Source organism: Elaeis guineensis, chromosome 16 (genome assembly GCF_000442705.2).
Source record: "Elaeis guineensis isolate ETL-2024a chromosome 16, EG11, whole genome shotgun sequence".
Lineage (NCBI taxonomy): Eukaryota > Viridiplantae > Streptophyta > Magnoliopsida > Arecales > Arecaceae > Elaeis > Elaeis guineensis.
In genome coordinates, this window is record NC_026008.2 from 423,698 (window position 1) to 443,697 (window position 20,000).

The 20,000-nt window shown below is 47.8% G+C and overlaps 2 long non-coding RNA genes and 1 other non-coding gene across 3 annotated transcripts in view; 1 reads left to right on the forward strand and 2 right to left on the reverse strand.

Moving 5' to 3' along the window:
• Positions 1–20,000, forward strand: part of LOC140854399 (uncharacterized) — a 147,949-nt gene that overhangs the window by 5,371 nt on the left and 122,578 nt on the right. The window lies entirely within an intron of this gene.
• Positions 1–20,000, reverse strand: part of LOC140854398 (uncharacterized) — a 148,165-nt gene that overhangs the window by 2,698 nt on the left and 125,467 nt on the right. The window lies entirely within an intron of this gene.
• Positions 3,444–3,550, reverse strand: LOC140854410 (small nucleolar RNA R71). The gene has a single exon (XR_012137625.1). It is a non-coding gene; the product is annotated as a small nucleolar RNA R71 (small nucleolar RNA).

Consider the following 20,000-nt stretch of genomic DNA (forward strand, 5'->3'; position numbering starts at 1 on the left):
AAAGAGAAGGTAACTCTTACTAGCATGTATCTAACCAAAGATGCAAAGTTATGGTGGCGCACCAGGTTAGACGATGATGCTAGTGCGGGCAGACCGAAGATCGAGGCTTGGGAGACCCTTAAGAAAGAACTGAAGGACCAGTTCCTACCCTGCAACACTTCATGGTTGGCGTGGGAATCCTTGAAAAAGCTGCGACATGTGGGCTCGGTGAGGAGCTATGTCAAAGAATTCAGCTCGTTGATGCTGGACATCCGCAACATGTCGGACGAGGATAGGCTATTTAATTTCCTATCTGGCTTGCAACCGTGGGTGCAGATGGAACTCCGGAGGCAAGGTGTGAAAGACTTGCCATCGGCCATGGCTGCAGTGGATGGCTTGGTTGATTTTCGCATCAGTCGGCCTGTAGAGGGTGCAGAAGGGACTAGCAAGCCCAAGTCCAAAGGCAGGAAGCCAGCTGCCCAGAAGAAATCCAAAGGCCGAGAAGATGGCCAAAGCGTTGGCAAGACTAGCGCACAAGAGAAAGGTAAAACCAATACTTTCTCTAGTTGTTTTATATGTGGTGGACTGCACAGGGCAAAGGACTGCCCGAAGAAGGAAAGACTCAATGCCGTGGTAGAGGAGGGTGGCCGAGGTGATGAAGCCAACCCCTCATGCGTCAATCCACTCCAACTCGTCAATGCCATGCGAGCGGAGAGGAGCATACCATCCGGCCTGATGTACATGAAGGTCAGGCTGGGCGGAAGGGAGATGTTGGCCATGGCTGACTGATTTATGTCACAAATTGACATAAAAAGTATCAATTAATATCTAAATTATCTAACTTTATTAAGAAATTGATACTTGTTATTATATTTTGCAGAAGAAGAGATCATCAATAGAAAGAACAAGGAAAGAGGATTCCAACGGCGCAAATTTTATGCAAAACGGAGTTAAATTGACCCAAGAATTGAAGAATGAAGAAAGAAGACTCAATTGGGTCAAACCCGAGTCAAATCAGATCAAAATTGGTCAAAAATCAACTGATTTGGTGATCTGGTTAGCCGCCTGGTCCACAGCAACAGGCGCATGGACCATGGACCCATCGGCGCACCATAAACCCCCTAAAACCTCTTAGTCCCACATCGAAAGTTTTGAAAACCTTATAACCCCAAATGCCTATAAAAAGCCCCCAAAGGCCCTTGTTTTATGTATTCTTCCTTCCGATCAAGCTTGTAACCCTAGATAATGGGGTTTTTAGCTCTCTTTTCAAGCCTCGAGCTTTGAGGTTTTTGTAATAAATTTTTTTTATATATAAAATCTTATTTTTATGCAATTTCATCTCTTTACATTATGCAATTTATTTTTCTTGCAATTAGGATAGTTTAATTTATGCAATTTAATTTTATGCAATTAGGTTAGTTTAAATTATGCAGTTTAAATTTATGCAATTAGGATAGTTTAATTTATGAAATTAGGGTAGTTTATTTTTCTGTATTTAAATTTTGTAAGTAGATTTAGATCATGTCTAGCTAAGCATCCCTTCTAGGGTTTGCGATGAAGCTAGATCATGAGTAGGGATTTTACATAGGGTTCTTTCTTTTTCTTAGGGTTTCTTTTTCTTCCTCTTTTGTCAAGAATTTTTGATGAACTACAGTTGGGTCAGAGTCCCTTCATAGTTCATGCTTGATTCAGTGCATAGGAGGAGAAAACCCTAAGGGATCCTAGTTACTACTCCCCTGTAAAGAATCTTGATAGGTTATCGTTAGGCTTTAGTCCCTTCATAATCTATGCTTGGGAAAGACAAGAGGAGTAGTCGTTAGGATCATTAAGAAAAATTCTAGGTAGAATTCCCTAATCTAGATCTAGTGGATTCAAAAACCCTAGATCCTTAGTCTTATTGTTTTTAGCAAACAACTTTCGACTTTCGATTTTTGTTAAAGCTCGCTTGAGCATAGATTTGAAAATCATTTTTAAAACCAAGTCTCTGTGGGATCGACCCGTACTCGCTGGTCGTGCTACTCTGCACACCGTGCGCTTGCGGTTTTATTTACAAATTTTAAGATTTGAACATCAAGTTTTTGGCGCCGTTGCCGGGGATTTGGCGTTTTAAATTGTTTTCAAATATTTGTTCTTCGTGCGTTATAACTCTCTTTCTTTTTTCTTTAGGTTTCTATATTTAGTTGGTGATTGCTGGAAAACTCAGGTACGCTTCTAATTTCTCTTTTATTATTTTTAGTTAATTACTTTTGCTTTTAGACCTAATCATTTGAATTTACTTAATCACAAAAAAAAATATATATATAAAACAAAACAAAAGACATTTCATAATCATGAAGTAAAATATCAAAATAAAAAAAAAATTCTAAATTAAAATCTTTTACATTCTTGGTCATCTTGTTTATTTGTATTTGCATTTTCATAATTAATCTAAGGGCATCAACCCATTAACAAGATAAGGTGGGGATTTCATTACCCTTCCTTAGCCCAAAAACCATCTCCATCATATTGCATTACCTAGACTTTTAATCTTAAAATCAATTAGACGTCAACCTTAAGGAATTCGAGCTCAATAGGACAAGGAACCCTAAGAGTTCTACCAAGTTTGAGTTGTTTGATTAGTTGGTGTCTAGGCAAGTCCCTGAGGGTGGTTTGTTAAATTGGTTCAGTTGCTGGCCTGGCCAACTCGTTTGGTGTCTAGAAAGGCAACGATGAGTGAACCTCCCACCTCTTATACTTACCTGGCTAACTAGTTGATCAATCTCCACTTGGAAGGTTTGAAGGGTCATCTTGGAACAGTTAGGAGCTGTCTAGATTTAGGTTAACCCTAGGATAGATTGAGTTTAATTTATTGATTCACTTGTTTGAAAAAAAAAAAAAAAAAAATTAAAATTTAAATTAATTTGGTTACTTTTCTTTAGATTTAGGACTCCTTAGGATCTTCTCTTTAGAACTTTTTCTCTTTTCTTTCTTTTCTTTATACATAAAAATTTTATTAAAAAAAAAAAAATTATATAAACATCGAGAACCGTACACCTAGTGTGTGGAGAAGAGTGTCGGGTCGTCTAGTTAGAATTGAGTCAATTCCTGTTGTTCCAATGGCTGAACCAATCCAACCCATGACCCTTAAGGATTTGTGTTATCCAGTTGGCTCCATCCAACCATCTTGTATCAGGTTGCCACAACCCACAGCTAACAATTTTGAAATCAAACCTCAAATCATAAATATGCTTCCAAAATTCACAGGATTAGAGGATGCTTATATATTTATTAGAGAATTTGAGGAGGTATGTGCAACCATGAAACTGCAATTAACAGAGGATGAGGTCAAACTTAGATTAATCAACTTTGCCCTTAAGGACAATGCTAAGAAGTGGCTTTATAGTCTGCCAAACTATTCTGTCACTACCTGGGAGGGCTTTGTGAGAACATTTTTAAAAAAGTATTTCCCCCATCATAAAACAGCTAGGATTAGGAATGAAATAAATCAATTTTACCAACTAGCTGGTGAATCATTTTGGAAGTACTTTGATCGTTTCAAGAATCTTTTGACCCAATGCCCACACCATGGAATAGAAACTTGGAGACTATGCCAGATCATCTATGAGGGGTTAGATTCAAACTCAAGAACCATGCTAGAGTCCATGTGCCAAGGTCAATTTATGGACAAAGAAACTACTGAAGCTTGGCAATTCTTAGAAGACCTAGCCGAGAAAAATTTACAGTGGGAAACAACTAGGGAACCTGATAAAGCTACACCTTCAAGAGGAGGAATACATCAAATTCAACCAACCTTAGCATCAGAGGCCAAGATTGCAACCTTAACACGTAGATTGGAAGCCTTAGAATTACAGAGACCAGCCAATGTAAATCAAATATCTGCACCCATGTGTAAAGGGTGCAATGCACCAAACCATGTCTTAGAAGAATGTTCCTACTCGAATGAGTGTGCACAGGTGAATGCCACCTATCAAGGACCATTGAACAATCCTTATGCACCCACATATAACCCAGGTTGGAGGAATCACCCGAATTTCTCATGGTCCCAGAATCCTAATGTAGGTAATCAAAATTTCAATCAGCAAAATCTAAGGTCCAACCCAGTGATGAACAACCCGCCAGGCTTCCATGATAATGACAAAAAAATTACCTCTTTAGAGAAAAGCCTAGAAGCCATGATGAAAACACATACCAGCTTTATGCAAACTACGGGTCAACTCATAAATAATAACACCCAAGCTATAGCCCGTCTGGAAATGCAAGTAAGTCAGCTGGCTTCGACCATTAGTGAACGAGAACATGGTAGGTTACCTAGCCAACATGAGCCAAATCCTAGGAACCAAAATGGTCCACGACCCCAACAAGGAAACCAAGTTAATGGTATAAATGCCATTCATACCTTAAGATCAGGAAAACAAATAGACAATAAGGTAGTTGCACTTGATGATATAGATGACTCATCTGCCGAGTCACCTTCTAAAACTACTACCTTTCAACCTCAAGCACCAGAAACTGAAAATTCACCTAGTCCAGTACTTAAAAGTCCTAGAGCTCCTTTTCCCAACAGACTGAAATCCAATAAATCTGAACATTTAGACAAAATTTTAGAGGTATTTAAACAAGTCCAAGTTAATATTCCTCTTTTAGATATAATCCATCAGGTTCCAACTTATGCCAAATTTTTAAAAGATCTCTGCACTAGGAAAAGGACCACTAATGTACCAAAGAAAGCATTTTTGGCTGCAAGTGTCAGTTCATACCTATCTAGCCATGTGCCAATTAAATATAAGGACCCTGGAGCTCCAACAATTTCTTGTGTTATTGGAGAAACCAATATAAAAAAGGCCTTGCTAGATCTAGGAGCTAGTGTGAATATCCTTCCATATTCGGTGTATGAACAACTAGGATTAGAAAAACTTCAACCTACTGGGATCACATTACAGTTAGCCGATAGATCTCTCAGGATCCCTAAGGGAATGGTCGAGGATGTTCTGATAAAGGTTGAAAATTTTATTTTTCCTGTAGATTTTATTGTTTTAGAGACTGAGCCAGTTGCGAATCCTAAAGGACATATACCTGTCATTTTAGGAAGACCATTCTTAGCTACGGCCAATGCTGAAATCAATTGTCGAAATGGTCTAATGAAGTTATCCTTTGGGAATATGACCATTGAGCTTAATGTTTTTAACTTAGAACAGGAATCTTCTTCTCATGCTGATGTCAATGTAGTCCAAGATGGTATTTATGAATCCATTGACATTAGTGATGATGAAGTCGACCTAGAGTCTAACCCCTGGTTAATCCATGAGTCTGAGGATGTCAATGAAATACTTAAAGAAAATCAGATTAATCAGGAATCGACACTTCCTACTGAACCAATCATTGAGATGGTGAACTCATCACCTAAACCATCGATAGAGGAAGCACCCATTTTAGAACTGAAGCCCCTCCCAGAACATCTCAAGTATGCATATCTAGGACCCAAAGAAACTTTGCCTGTAATTATTGCATCAGACCTAGATCCCAAGCAAGAGGAGGAGTTATTGTCAGTTCTAAAAGCAAATCAAGAGGCAATAGGTTGGACCATAGCAGATATCAAAGGAATAAGCCCTTCTATAGTTCAACATAGAATATACTTAGAGGAAGAGGCTAAACCAACAAGAGAAGCCCAAAGAAGGCTTAATCCAGTTATGAAGGATGTAGTTAAAAAGGAGATTCTGAAACTCCTAGATAGTGGAATAATTTATCCTATTTCTGATAGCTCTTGGGTAAGCCCAGTTCAAGTAGTACCCAAGAAATCTGGGGTAACAGTGGTCCAAAATGATGCAAACGAACTTATCCCAACTAGGACCCAAACGGGATGGAGGGTCTGTATAGACTATAGAAAGTTGAATGCTGCGACAAGGAAAGATCACTTTCCTTTGCCATTTATTGATCAAATGTTGGAAAGACTAGCCGGACAAGAGTTTTACTGTTTTCTTGATGGATACTCCGGTTACAACCAGATCCCCATAGCCGCTGAAGATCAAGAAAAGACTACATTCACCTGTCCATTTGGTACTTTTGCCTATAGACGAATGCCCTTTGGACTATGTAATGCACCGGCAACCTTTCAGAGATGCATGATCAGCATATTTTCAGATATGATAGAACGATTTCTAGAAATTTTTATGGATGACTTTTCTGTTTTTGGTCTAACCTTCTCCGAATGTCTGAATCACCTGCAATTAGTTCTAGAACGATGTAAGGAGAAGCACCTAGTTCTCAACTGGGAAAAATGTCAGTTTATGGTCAAACAGGGAATAGTTCTTGGCCATGTCATTTCTAAAAAGGGGATTGAAGTGGACAAGGCCAAAATAGATCTAATTGCAAGTCTTCCACCACCTAAATCTGTGAAAGAAATACGTTCATTTTTAGGTCATGCTGGATTCTATAGAAGGTTTATTGCCAACTTTAGCAAAGTAGCACGTCCACTGACTAATCTTTTGGCAAAGGATACTAAATTTGAATTTACTCATGAGTGCTTGGAATCCTTTGAATTTCTAAAAAATGCACTTGTATCAGCTCCAATCATTCATCCTCCTGTCTGGTCTGAACCATTTGAATTAATGTGTGATGCGTCCGATCATGTTGTGGGCGCAATCTTAGGTCAACGAATAAATAAGCTGCCTAGAGTGATATATTATGCAAGTAAAACCTTAAATGATGCGCAGCTTAACTACACCACAACTGAGAAGGAGTTCCTTGCCGTTGTCTTTGCTTTAGAGAAATTTAGATCTTATTTGGTTGGGACCCACACCATTGTTTACACCGATCACTCAGCCATTAGACATCTCCTAGCAAAGAAGGATGCCAAGGCACGTTTAATCAGATGGATTTTGCTCCTTCAAGAATTTGACCTAGAAATTAGGGACAAGAAAGGCACTGAGAACGTTGTAGCAGATCATTTGTCCCGAATTCCAGTTGCACCATCTAGTGAACCACCCATCAATGAATCTTTCCCAGATGAGCAACTCATGTCTTTGTCTACTGAACCTTGGTTTGCTGATATTGTAAATTATTTAGCCATAGGCAAGATACCTTCTCATTGGACTAAGCAGGATAAATATAAATTCTTTGCCCAAGTGAAGTATTTCATTTGGGATGATCCTTATCTTTTTAAACAATGTCCTGATCAAATTATTAGAAGGTGTATCCCAGATAACGAAGTCATGAATATTTTATCTTTTTGTCATGATCAAGCATGTGGGGGTCACTTCGCGTCTAAGAAAACTGCTGCTAAGGTTCTCCAATGTGGTTTTTATTGGCCCAATTTGTTTAAGGATGCTCACGAATATTGTAAAAATTGTGCTCAATGTCAGAAAATGGGCCGAATCACCAAGCGACACATGATGCCACTCAACCCAATCTTGGTAGTTGAAGTTTTTGATGTTTGGGGGATCGATTTCATGGGACCATTTCCAAATTCCTTTGGAAATGAATATATTCTAGTAGCAGTTGATTATGTTTCAAAATGGGTAGAAGCAATTGCATGTAGAACACCCGATAGCAAAATGGTCATTAAGTTTCTTAAAGAAAATATTCTCTCCCGTTTCGGTATTCCTAGGGCAATCATTAGTGATCGGGGAACCCATTTTTGTAACCGACCTTTTGCAACATTGATGAAAAAGTATAATGTCACCCACAAATTGGCCACACCATATCATCCTCAAACTAGTGGGCAAGTTGAAGTGTCAAACCGACAAATCAAACAGATCCTGGAAAAAACTGTTAATGCCAATAGAAAGGATTGGTCTTTAAAATTAATTGATGCACTTTGGGCATACCGAACCGCTTTCAAGACCAATCTAGGAATGTCTCCTTATAGGATTGTGTTTGGTAAACCATGTCACTTGCCTATTGAGATAGAACACAAAGCCATGTGGGCCATCAAACAACTAAATACAAATTTGAACGATGCTGGAAACCATAGGAAGCTTCAATTGAATGAATTAGAAGAACTTAGAAATGAAACCTATGAAAATGCAAGGATATACAAGGAACGAACCAAAGCATTTCATGATCAATCAATTATAAGAAAAACTTTCAATATCGGACAAAAGGTGCTCTTATATAACTCTAGATTACATCTGTTTCCAGGAAAGCTTAGGTCTAGATGGACAGGACCATTTTTAGTAAAGGAAGTTTTTTCACACGGAGCTGTTGAGATTGAAAACCCAAGTAATGGTGTTATCTTTAAAGTTAATGGTCAACGATTAAAACCATTCTTGGAATTACCTGTCAAGACTGTTGAAGATGCCATGGTTCTTTATGAACCAACTTATTCTGATTAAGTTGCTTCGAGGTTTGGTCTGGCTGAAGACATAAAACTTAGCGCTTCTGGGAGGCAACCCAGCTTATTTAATTTCTAATGCTTTCTTTGTTTTCAGTTTGCTTAGGACAAATAAATTAGATAAACTCCATTGGGGACAATGTCGGTCAAGTTGAGGGGAGAGCTTGAACAAAATCAGGTGTTATCATTTCCTTTTCCTTCCACTATGAGTTATTTCTTGCATTTAATATATTATGTAAAAAAAAAAATAATAATAAAAAATAATAAAAATATATATATATATATATATATGAAATAAATTAATCTATAAAAGAAATAAGAGTAAGTTAGAAAGTATTTGCTAATGTAGTGAGTCACGGAGAAGATTAGCTGGTTAGACTCTTGGTGGCTTAGGTCATTTAAAGACTATTAGCACTTCCAATTGCACATGCACGCTAACAAGGTAAAGTAGGTGTTAATTGTAAGGCCAATTAAGGATTTGAGTATTATTTAAATTAGATAATTTTCTCTACACCCCAATTGAAGAAATTTGAATTTAAGGAAAGAGCTACCTGCCTGAAATAAAATGCAAAACACAGAGTAAATGTGGATTGCCCTAAGCCTAGTAACCGGGTCTCTTCACCTAAGTTAAGTGTTGAGATTCGCGTCAAACGGTGGTGGGAAGGCCAGGATGCTCAGCAAAAAAAAAAAAAAAAAAAAAAAAAAAAAAAAAAAAAACAGTGTGAAAGCTACCTTAGTTCTTTGTTTAATCTGGGGTGTATAGAAAATTAATCGAACTAAGTTATGAAAAATGATACAATTGGCCTGTACAAGTTAATACTGAAATACTAAGTTAGTTATCACTCACACAAGTGCTATAAAACTTTAAGTGTACTCTAAGAAAGCTTCTAAGTAGACTGACTACCGATTCTAATTCGAAGCTCATTACTTAGTAATACTAGAAAACTTCTTGAATTTCGATCTTAAATTAATTTGCAAAGGAAGGATCTTTTTGGAATATGATCTTATTTTGGTACATTGCTAAGGGACTAGCAATGATTAAGTTGGGGGGTGTGATTTATGTCACAAATTGACATAAAAAGTATCAATTAATATCTAAATTATCTAACTTTATTAAGAAATTGATACTTGTTATTATATTTTGCAGAAGAAGAGATCATCAATAGAAAGAACAAGGAAAGAGGATTCCAACGGCGCAAATTTTATGCAAAACGGAGTTAAATTGACCCAAGAATTGAAGAATGAAGAAAGAAGACTCAATTGGGTCAAACCCGAGTCAAATCAGATCAAAATTGGTCAAAAATCAACTGATTTGGTGATCTGGTTAGCCGCCTGGTCCACAGCAACAGGCGCATGGACCATGGACCCATCGGCGCACCATAAACCCCCTAAAACCTCTTAGTCCCACATCGAAAGTTTTGAAAACCTTATAACCCCAAATGCCTATAAAAAGCCCCCAAAGGCCCTTGTTTTATGTATTCTTCCTTCCGATCAAGCTTGTAACCCTAGATAATGGGGTTTTTAGCTCTCTTTTCAAGCCTCGAGCTTTGAGGTTTTTGTAATAAATTTTTTTTATATATAAAATCTTATTTTTATGCAATTTCATCTCTTTACATTATGCAATTTATTTTTCTTGCAATTAGGATAGTTTAATTTATGCAATTTAATTTTATGCAATTAGGTTAGTTTAAATTATGCAGTTTAAATTTATGCAATTAGGATAGTTTAATTTATGAAATTAGGGTAGTTTATTTTTCTGTATTTAAATTTTGTAAGTAGATTTAGATCATGTCTAGCTAAGCATCCCTTCTAGGGTTTGCGATGAAGCTAGATCATGAGTAGGGATTTTACATAGGGTTCTTTCTTTTTCTTAGGATTTCTTTTTCTTCCTCTTTTGTCAAGAATTTTTGATGAACTACAGTTGGGTCAGAGTCCATTCATAGTTCATGCTTGATTCAGTGCATAGGAGGAGAAAACCCTAAGGGATCCTAGTTACTACTCCCCTGTAAAGAATCTTGATAGGTTATCGTTAGGCTTTAGTCCCTTCATAATCTATGCTTGGGAAAGACAAGAGGAGTAGTCGTTAGGATCATTAAGAAAAATTCTAGGTAGAATTCCCTAATCTAGATCTAGTGGATTCAAAAACCCTAGATCCTTAGTCTTATTGTTTTTAGCAAACAACTTTCGACTTTCGATTTTTGTTAAAGCTCGCTTGAGCATAGATTTGAAAATCATTTTTAAAACCAAGTCTCTGTGGGATCGACCCGTACTCGCTGGTCGTGCTACTCTGCACACCGTGCGCTTGCGGTTTTATTTACAAATTTTAAGATTTGAACATCACTGACACAGGCGCAACACACAACTTCATGACTGAGCGGATTGCGCATGTGCTCAGGCTGAAGGTGACCAAGAGCAGCAGCAAGATCAAAGCTGTGAACTCTGCGGCTCATGATGTTGCTGGGATAGCTGCTGGCATCCAGGTATCCCTTGGGTCTTGGACTGGTATTCTCAGTTTCACCATTGTTACATTGGATGATTTTGACATCATCCAGGGTCTTGAGTTCTTTGTGCAAGCAAAGGCAGCTTTGCTGCCGCATCTGGGTGGGCTAATGTTGCTGCATGAAGAATACCCTTGCTTCATCTCGAGTGTGGCTAACCCTCCAGCAAAGAATGGAGGAACATTTGGTGTGATGTTGTCAGCCTTGCAGGTAAAGCATGGGCTGAGACGAGGTGAAGCTACCTTCCTGGTGGCCTTGGTGGAAATGAAGGAAGGAGTCATGGCGGAAGTTCCCAATGAAGTGGCTGACCTGCTGCAGAAGTATGCAGACCTCATGCCAGCCGAACTGCCAAAGGAACTTCCACCAAGGAGAACAACTGACCACAAGATCGAGTTGGTGCCGGGGGTGAAGGCACCAGCCCAAGCACCCTATCGCATGAGTCCCTTGGAGCTGGGGGAGCTACGCAAGCAATTGATTGAGCTGCTGGATGCCGGCTTGATCCAGCCTTCCAAAGCACCTTATGGAGCCCCGGTGCTATTTCAAAGGAAGAAGGACGGTTCGCTGCGCATATGCATAGATTACAGGGCCCTGAACAAGGTAACGGTGAAGACTAAGTACCCAATCCCCCTTGCGGCTGACCTCTTTGACAGATGGCCAAGGCAACATTCTTCACCAAGCTGGACCTGCGCTCCGGATATTGGCAGGTTCGCATCGCAGAAGGAGATGAAGGGAAGACCACCTGTGTAACTCGTTATGGAGCTTTTGAGTTCCTTGTAATGCCCTTCGGGCTGACGAATGCGCCAGCCACTTTCTGCAACCTTATGAATGAGGTTTTTTATGACTACCTTGATGAGTTTGTGGTCGTTTATCTTGACGATATTGTCATTTACAGTGAGTCATTGGAGGATCATTTGATTCACTTGGAGAAGGCACTTTCACGGTTGAGACAGCACCAACTCTATGTCAAACGTGAGAAGTGCGAGTTTGCCAAGCAAGAGATAAGCTTCCTTGGGCACAAGATTGGACATGGTCAAGTGCGCATGGATGAGGCCAAGGTGCATGCGGTTGTGGAGTGGCCGGCACCTACCAAGGCAACCGAACTAAGGTCCTTCCTTGGTTTGGCTAACTATTATCGCAGATTTGTGCAGGGATATGCCAAGAAGACAGCCCCTTTGACAGATCTGTTGAAGAAGGATAGGCCTTGGGCATGGACGCATGCATGCCAAGAAGCCTTTGACAAGGTGAAGAAGGCTATGGCATCCGAACCAGTTTTGTTGCTGCCTAACTTCGAGAAGCCCTTCGAAGTAGTCACAGATGCAAGTGACCGAGCACTAGGAGGAGTGCTAATCCAAGATGGGCATCCAGTGGCCTTTGAGAGCAGAAAACTCAAAGAAGCTGAAGGAAGATACTCTGCACACGAGAAGGAAATGCTGGCGGTTGTCCATTGCTTGCGGGTATGGCGAGTGTACCTGCTGGGCAGCCACTTCATCGTGAAGACCGACAATGTCGCCAACACTTTCTTCCAGACGCAGCGCAAACTTTCTGCCAGGCAGGCGCGTTGGCAAGAGCTGCTGGCGGAGTATGACTTTGCTTGGGAACATCGGCCTGGTCGGCAAAACCAGGTGGTCGATGCATTGAGTCGGTGCCAAACCGAAGAGGTGACTGCTGCAGCAATGGTGCAGATCCAGGGAGATCTACTGCAGCGAGTCAAGGAGCAAGCGCCATCTGATCCAGAATATCAACGCTTGGTACAGCAAGTCTGAGATGGCTTGGTGTAGCGCTATTGGCTGGAATCAGATCTGCTGCACTCCAGAGGTAACAGATTATATGTCCCTCTTGGTGCAGGATTACGGGAGGAAATCTTGAAGGAATGCCACGACAGCAAGTGGGCTGGTCATCCGGGTCGTGAACGGATGCTGGCTTTGGTGGAGCGCAGTTATTATTGGCCGCGCATGGAGCAGGATGTCGAGGCATATGTCAGGACATGTCTTGTGTGCCAACAAGACAAAGTGGAGAGGCAGCGTGCAGCAGGATTGCTTCAGCCACTGCCCGTTCCAGAGAAGCCGTGGGTGTCAGTCAGCATGGACTTCATCAGCAGTTTTCCTTTGGTGGATGGAATGGCATCGGTCATGGTTGTGGTGGACCGATTCTCCAAATATGGGGTGTTCATCTCGGCCCCAAAAGCATGCTCAGCAGAGGTGGCTGCAGAGCTCTTCTACAAACAGGTGGTCAAATACTTCAGCTTGCCGGAGGACATTGTGAGCGACCGTGATGCGCGCTTCACAGGGCGGTTTTGGACGGCACTCTTCAGCTTGATGGGGACCAATCTGAAGTTTTCCACCGCCAATCATCCTCAAACGGATGGCCAGACAGAGAGGGTCAACGGCCTACTTGAGGAGTATCTGCGGCACTTTGTCACAGCCAACCAAAAGAATTGGCTGGAATTGATGGACTCGGCGCAGTTTTGCTACAACCTGCACAAGTCTTCGGCCACAGGTATGACCCCTTTTGAGTTAGCAATGGGGCATCAACCCTTAACTCCTCACGAAGTTGCCAGGAGCAGATCACAGGGTAGGTGCCCAGCAGCCTACCGATATGCACGATCGAAGCAGGAGCTTTTCGAAGCAGCGCAAGACAGTCTTCACAAGGTAGCTCGACGCATGAAGAAATATGCAGATCGAGGAAGGCGTGGTCGGGAATTCCAGGTTGGGGATCAGGTATTGCTGAAGCTGACTCCCCAGATTTGGAAGAAAATCAGTAGCAAGACGGTGCATCGGGGTCTAGTTCCCAAGTACGATGGTCCATTTGAGATCGTCAAGAAGGTTGGTGCAGTGGCATACCGATTACAGCTGCCCGCCAGATTGAAGATCCATCCGACTTTCCATGTGAGCTTCTTGAAGCCATTTTTCCAAGATGGAGGTGAAGGAGTGCCTTCACGGCGATAGATGAAGCGTGCCCCTCCGACAATCAGAACGGAGTACACACGCGAGGTGGAGAAAATACTTGATCGCTGGGTCTTGGGGCAAAGCAAGAAGAATAGGAGGGTGGAGTACTTGGTGAAGTGGAGCGGAGTTCCAGATAATGAGACCAGCTGGGAGAAGGAGACTTCCCTCTGGCAATTCGAGCAGCAGGTACATGAGTTTTTAGCTTCCCGACCAATAGGGACATTGGCTTCATCAAGTGGGGGAGGTTTGTCACAGGACTGAAGCCTTGGACACGGGCTTGGCATGGGCGCAGGCGGCACCGTGCCATGCCTTGCTACGCGGTGGGGCTCGGTGCAGCATTGTGCGCAGGGAGGGTGCACATCTTCAGGATGGCACACCGAAGGAGCGCGCAACATGGCGATGATGCGCGGCATGGGTGCGTAGGCTAGGCGCACCTCGGCCTGGGTGCGGCCAGAAGGACTCGGCTCTGTCTGCGGGTATGGGCGCAGCACAGCTCGGGCACAGGTGCGGCACTACATGGATGCAGGCGCGGCACTGCTTGCGGGAACGGATGCGGGCAGGGCACAGCTCAGCGTGGGGGAACGTGCGCAGGAGCCATGCGTGCAAAAAGCAGAGTGCGCAAGAAAATAGCGGAGTCCAGCTGCGGCACAGCACGGGCGACGTGCGCGTGCGGAAAGTGGAGGTGTGCGCGTGCAAGTCGGAGGTGCGCGCGGTCGGCACGCGCGCACGTCAGGCTGCGGTTGCTGGCGGTTCCTTACAATTCCGGGATGTGGCTGATCGAGACTCGCAGTTGCTGGTGGTTGGGCGGTTCGGCCAACTACCCAGCAAAGTGGGCGCGCTACCAAGGAGTGGGCGCGTGCTGCCAGGAAAGTGGGCGAGTGGCCCACAGCTAGAGATGCTATATAAGGCCTGTCGACCAAGGCTGAGTGAGGCAGCCGAGAGAGGAGAAAATCAGCCAAGGAAGGGTGTTTCCATAGGCTGTGAGAGAGCATTCTGTGTAACCTGGGAGGGTTTTGAGTGCTTTGTACACCAGGGTGAGAGGGTGAGAGACCTCTTGCATGAGGCAGGTGTGTCCTTTGTACTTTTGAGAGGAAAAGTAAGAAAAGGTTGGGGGTTTTTCTCTGTAAACACTTGTGTCTCGTACCTTGGGGTGTTGGCTGGCTAAGGGAGTTAGCGCCATCACGGAAGCAATTTTGGGAGCTAAAAGTTGCCCTGTGACAGTAGGCCCCTATCCTACCATCGAAAGTTGATAGGGCAGAAATTTGAATGATGCATCGCCAGCACATGGGCCGTGCGATCCATCGAGTTATCATGAATCATCGGAGAACCGGGCGGAGCCCGTGTCAACCTTTTATCTAATAAAAGCATCCCTTTCGAAAGTCAGGGTTTGTTGCACGTATTAGCTCTAGAATTACTACGGTTATCCGAGTAGCATGTACCATCAAACAAACTATAACTGATTTAATGAGCCATTCGCAGTTTCACAGTCTGAATTAGTTCATACTCACACATGCATGGCTTAATCTTTGAGACAAGCATATGACTACTGGCAGGATCAACCAGGTAGCACATCCTCCAGCGACGCCGAATCCCTGCCCCCCACCATATCCCCCTCCGGAGAGGGAGAGGCCTGGGGTGGGCCGGACGTCGTCACATCAGGTCGGGCAACAATAACCGATCGATCTGGAGATGGGACACGGGGCAGAGGGGCCCCGGCCCCGACGCATCCACCGAATCCATGAGAGATTGAGGCGACAAGAGCGGCCCGACGGAACGGGAGGCCACAATAGGGCCCCCACCAAGGGCGCTCGAGGACCGCACGAGGTCCGCCCCCCACTGCCACAATGAAGGCGGGGGAGTCAGAAGGGGCACATGGGACGTCGACGAGTCCCCTCCCCCAACACCGAACCGAGGGGGTAGGCCACACGGGCAACTAGCGTGCTGCAACGGGACACGAGAAATGTCATCCGAGCAAGAGTGAAGGGAAGCACCCACCGACGGTTGGCTGCGGCGAGGCAGGGAGACCAGCGCTGGATGCGAATCCGAGACCGCTCACGTGCCAACACGGTCGCGGCCGCATCGCGCCCGACGCCCACCCCGCACACGTGGAGCCTTGCGGCCCGAGAATGCACAAGGGAGGATCGTCATCGGGCAACCGACAGTAGAGCACCATCGAGCATGAGATATCGAAAAGTAGCAATGCCGAGATATGGGGGTCGCACCATCAGGGTCCGCGCATGCGGCCGCATAGCGGAGATATTTGGGGGAAGGCACAATCCGTGGTCCGTGCAAGCAAGGGGCGAGGGGGGACGGGGACCATGGATAGGTAGCTCGAGGCCCAACCCTGACAACGAACACCATCCCCGGTCCGCGGGCGTGCGGCCGTGTAATCCAGAGAAGGAGCGGGGAGGGATGGATATCTCAGTCGGGGCGTGGGAGCTCAAGCGATCCATCGAACACCATCCAAGTCCGTGTGCACACGGATGCATTACCGAAATATTGGCGGGTGGAGCGCAAGCCGAAGTCCGCACGCGAAGGGCCAGGGAACCGACCGAAGGGGCCAGCGGGGATGGAGACCGAGGGCTGGTTGCACGAGGCCAACCCTACCATCGAACACCGGCCAACATCCGCGCACGCGCGGATGCGTAATCGAGCGAAGATGTGGGGAGGGACCGAGACCACGGACAGGGAAAGAGAGCACAATCGAGCCTTCCAACACCGTCCAAGTCCGTGGGAGGGCGGACGCATTACCGAAATATTTGGTTGGGGGGGGACATCCGATTTCCACGCACGAAGGGCCACGGAACCGACCGAAGGGGCGATGGTGGGTCCGAGCCCATGGACATGTCGCACGGGACCGGCCCCAACAACGAACACCATCCCATGTCCGCGGGTGCCCGACCACGTAATCGGGAGAAAATGTGGGGAGGGATCGATACCACGGACAGGGAAGGAGAGCCCAATCGAGCCATCCTACGGGGACCAAGTTCGTGGGAGCGCAGCTACGTTGCCGCAATATTTGCGGGGGGACGCAACCCGAAGTCCGCGCACAAAGGGCCACGAAACCGATCGAAGGGGCGAGGGTGGACTGAGCCCACCGACAGGTAGCACGGGACCAAACCCGCCCAAGAACACCCGAAACATTTGGGTGGGTGGGGGGGAAGGGGGACAATCCGAAGTCCGCACACGGAGGGCCGCGGAACCGACCGAAGGGGCGAGAGGGGGGATGGAGCCAACGGGCAGGTAGCACGAGACCGACACTGCCATCGGACACCATCGCGCGCGAATGCGAAATCGAGCAAAAACGTGATCAGGGATCGAGACCATTGTCCGGGAGAGAGAGATCAATCGAGGCATCCTGCACCGTCCAAGTCCATGCGCGCGTGGCTGCGTTACCGAAATATTTGTTGGGGGGGGGCACAATCCGATGCCCGCGCACGAAGGGCCTCGGATCCAACCGAAGGGGGGAGGGAGTGCACATGGGCGGGTCACACGGGACCAACCCTGCCAACGAACACCATCCCACGTCCGTGCACGTGCGGCCGTGTTACCGAAATATTTGTTGGGGGGCACAATCCGACGTTCGCGCACGAAGGGCCACGAAACAGACCGAGGGGGCGAGGGGGGGCGGAGCCCACGGACAAGTCGCAGGGGACCGTCCCTGCCAACGAACACCGTCCCTTGTCCGTGCGCGCGTGGTCGCGTGTAATCAAGCAAAAATGTGGGGAGGGATCGGGACCATGGACTGCAAAAGCATGCTCGATCGAGCCATCGGGCACCCGCCCGAGTCCACGTGCATGCAGCCGCATCGTCGATGTATTTGCTGGGGGGGCCGCTATCCCCAGTCCACGTGCACGCGGCCGCATCGCCGATGTATTCCTTGGGGGGCGCAATCCGATGTCCGCACCGAAGGGCCACGAAACCAACCGAAGGGGCGAGGGGGAACGGAGCCCCTGGACAGGTCACTCGGGACGAAACCTGCCCACGAACACCACCCCGTATCCGTGCATGCGCGGCCGCATAGTCGAGCCCAAATGGGGGGAGGGACCGAGACCATGGACAGGGAAAGAGAGCTCAGTCGAGCCACCCGACGCCGTCCATTCCCGCTCGCGGGCGGCCGCGTTATCGAAATATTTGTTGGGGGTCACAATCCGACGTCCGCGCACGAAGGGCCACGGAACAGATCGGAGGGGCGAGGGGGGACGGGGCCCATGGATGGGTCGCACGGGGCCAACCCTGCCTACGAACGCCGTCCCATGTCCGCGCACGTGCGGCCGCGTAATCGAGCCAAAATGTGGGGCGGGATCGAGAACGAGCACGGGGAAAGAGAGATCAATCGGGCCACCAATCACCATCCAAATCCGCGCGTGCGCGGCCGCGTTGCCGAAATATTTGTGCTGGGGGCACAATGCGAGGTCCGCGCACGTGGGGCCGCAGAGCCGACCGAAGGGACGATGGAGGGTGGGGATGGGGCCCACGGACAGGGAGCACGTGACCTACCCCACCGACGAACACCGTCCCATCTCCGCGCGCGCACGGCCGCGTGATCGGGCGAAAAGGTTTGGGGGGGGATGGAGAGAGCATGGACGGGGAAAGAGAGCCCAAACGAGCCATCCAACACCATCCAAGTCCGCGCACGCGCGGCCGCATCACCCAAATATCCGCGGGTGGAGCACAACCCGCCATCCGTGCGCATAAGGCCGCGGAACCAGCCGAAGGGGCGAGGGGATTGGAGGCCATGGATGGCGAGAACGGGGTCAACCCGGCCAACGAGAGATGCCCCCCCCCAAGTCCGCGCGCGTGCGGCCGCGAACACGACCGAAGGTGGACGGGGAGATTAAGCGCTTGGACAGGGAGCGCGAGCTCAACCCAGCCAACGAACACCATCCCACGTCCGCCCCTGCACATTTCGGGCCAATGCTGCGCGCCGGGGGAGGGGCACCCCATACCATCCCTGAGGGGGATCCGGGCGAATCCCACCCCGGGGGGTTCCAAAGTGCCGACCCACATTGCAAGCGGGGAGGGCCGGGACACGCTCCCCACGCACGCGGGGATACGGGGGGCAGACGATCGGGTAACGAGACCCGCGTGCCCGGGACAGGCATCCAGGGCGAAGGGGTCGGGCAGCCCACAGCAAAGGGCCGAGCTAGTGGGGATGCGGATGCCGAACCCCCTACCACCCCAGCAGGGCGTCCGGGCGGCTCCCACCCTGGGGGTTCCAAATGATCGAGCAGCATTACAAACGGGGAGGGTCGGGACGTGCATCCCGCCTTTGCGGGCTTCGAACGATGGATGGCCGGGCATCGCATCCCACGCACCGAGGGGGCTTGTCCCCGGGCAGACGGGCCACGCATCCAGCATTCGCGGGCCAAACCCGGGCTAAGCGGGACGTGGAACCCCCTACCACCCCAGCGGGGCATCCGGGCGGATCCCACCCCGGGGGTTCCAAATGATCGAGCAGCATTGCAAACGGGGAGGGCCGGGATGCGTGTCCCGCCTTCGCGGGATTCGGACGCCGGGTGCCCGGGACTCGCGTCCCATGCATCGAGGACTTGACCCCGAGCGGCCGGGTCGCGCATCCCCCATCGACGGGCCAAAGCGGGACGTGGAACCCCCTAACACCCCCGCGGGGCTTCCGGGCGACCCCCACCCTGGGGGGTTCCAAATGATCAAGCGGCATTGCAAACGGGACGTGTGCCCCGCCTTCGCGGAATTCGGGCACTGGATGGCCGGGCCTCGCATCCCGCACGCCGGGGCAAGCTAGGGACGAGCAACCCCCCTACCCACCCCAGTGGGGCACCCGAGCAAATCCCACACGGGGGGTTCCAAAGTGCCGAGCAGCACTGCAGACGGGGGAGCGGGGGCCGGGACGCGCGTCCCGCCTTTGCGGGCTTCGGATGGCGGATGCCCGCGAATCGCATCCCGCGGGCTCGACCCAAAGCAGCCGGGTCGCGCATCCCGTTTCGACGGACCGCGCCCGTGCTGCACGGGATGTGGAACCCCCTACCACCCCAGCGGCGCATCCGGGCAAATCCCACCCCGGGGGTTCCAAATGATCGAGCGGCATTGCAAACGGGGGAGTGCCGGGATGCGCGCCCCACCCTCGTGGGCTTTCCGCGGTGGTTGGCCGGGCCTCGCATCCCGCACGTGGGGACATACGTCGGAGCGGTCGGGTCGCGCGTCCCGTTTCGATGGCCCGAGCCGGGGCAGAATCAGGATGCGGAAGCCCCTACCACCCCAGCGGGGCAT